The sequence below is a fragment of the Sapajus apella genome, unplaced genomic scaffold (assembly GCF_009761245.1).
Source record: "Sapajus apella isolate SASKATOON/1434 unplaced genomic scaffold, GSC_monkey_1.0 scaffold509, whole genome shotgun sequence".
NCBI lineage: Eukaryota > Metazoa > Chordata > Mammalia > Primates > Cebidae > Sapajus > Sapajus apella.
In genome coordinates this window covers 37,136-39,190 of record NW_022437439.1, presented here as the reverse complement: position 1 = coordinate 39,190, position 2,055 = coordinate 37,136, and positions in this window count along the sequence as shown.

The window sequence follows — 2,055 nt, the reverse complement described above, 5'->3', positions numbered from 1 at the left end:
CTATCTATCTATCTATCTATCTATCTACCTACCTATCTATCTATCTATCTACCTACCTATCCATCTATCTATCTACCTATCTATCTACCTATCTATCTATCTATCTATCTCTATCTACCTACCTACCTACCTATATCTATCTATCTATCTATCTATCATCTATCTATCTCTCTATCTCTCTATGTACCTATTTATCTATCTATCTATCATCTATCTATCTATCTACCTACCTATTTATCTATCTCTCTCTCTCTCTATCTACCTACCTATCCCTCTCTCTCTATCTATCTACCTACCTACCTATCTATCTCTCTATCTATCTATCTGTCTACCTATCTATCTATCATCTATCTATCTATCTATCCACCTACCTATCTCTCTATCTATCTATCTATCTACCTACCTACCTATCTATCTATCTATCTATCTACCTACCTACCTATCTATCCATCCATCCATCCATCTCTATATTTGTCTATCTAGCTATCTACCTGCCTACCTACCTATATGTGTTCCTGTTATATATATATATATATATATATATATATATATATATAGACACACTATCTCTGCATCTTTGAATCAATGAGCTACTGCTTCACCTTCCTCGTTGATTTTAAAAAGAGACTTTTCATTATTTTGTCTTGTATTTCTGTTTCTTCCTCATTAATATCTGCTTTATATATTAACAGTATTTACTTGTTTGTGCTTTCTTTTAACTTTGTTTTATGTCTACCCTTTGAGTTAGAAATGTCATTGATTCATTTTTACACTCTCATTGTCATGGATATGCGTATTCAAAGCGGTCCACTTTTCTCTGATCACCTCTTTAAATATATCTGATAGATTCAAATCTGTAGGGTTTATTATAATTTTTCAGAAATTAGATAATTTCTTCACATTTCTCTGCTGGCATCAAATATTTCTTTAACAGGTGGTTTTTATGAGTTCTGGGGCAGGGGGACTTATTTTTACAGCTTTCAGCTGTATTGTACTATGATCACAGCAGTAGCTTGTGATATCCCTCTTTTGTGGAACTGACTAATGTTTTCTTCGTGACCTCATAGATGATGGGTTTTTGTAAATGTTCTTCATACACTTGAGAAGGTCCGTTTTCAAATACCATTTTGTGGTTTCAATACATGTACATCAGTACTACCTTTCTAAGCATGTTTAAAGTGTTACAGTGGGCTGTGCGCAGTGGCTCGCCCTTGTGGTCCCAGCACTTTGGGAGGCCGAGCTGGGAGGACCACCTAAGCCCAGGAGCTCAAGACCAGACTGAGTACCACAGAGAGGCCCTGTTTCTACCAAAAATCAGAACATTTGCCAGGCATGATGGCATGCCCTGGTAGTCCCAGTGACTCAGCAGGCCGAGACGGGAGGATCACTGGAGTCCGGGAACTCAAGGCTTCGGTGAGCTATGAACCCACCCATAGTGGCAATAAAACTGGGAAAACAGAGCCAGACTCTGACTCAAAAAGAAACAAACAAGTCTCACGTACCCCATAAATATATACACCTACTATGTACACACAAAAGTTTTAAAGTTAAAATTTAAAAGTGTTTTAAAGTTACACTGTTACTCCTCTTCGACCATTTAACTGGTTGTGGCAAACTGCGTTTTCTGAAGATGGCCACAGCACCACCTTCTTTCCCACAAGCTCTTCTTTCCATGTGACCTGGGCCCTGCTCCTGTCAAGGGAGTGCAGCTCATATGCCCTCCTCTTGAACTGAGGCAGCATATGAAGCTGCGGACTGTGAGAGTGGACCACACAAGTGAGGATTTGTGTCTGTACAGACTAGGTCTTAAAAATGCCATCAAATCCCACCTTGCTCCTTTGGGACGCTTGATATGGGGACCCACCCATTATGCTTTGAGGAAGCTCAAGCAGCCCGTGGAGAGACCCATGGAGAGGATCGGAGCCCCCCAGCCTCAGCTGAGTTTCCAGCTGATGACCAGCTGCAGCTTGCCAGCCGCGTGAGCCAGCCATCTTGAACGTGAATCCTCCAGTCTCGACTTGAGTAACACTTAGTCGCATCCTATGGGTCAGAGAT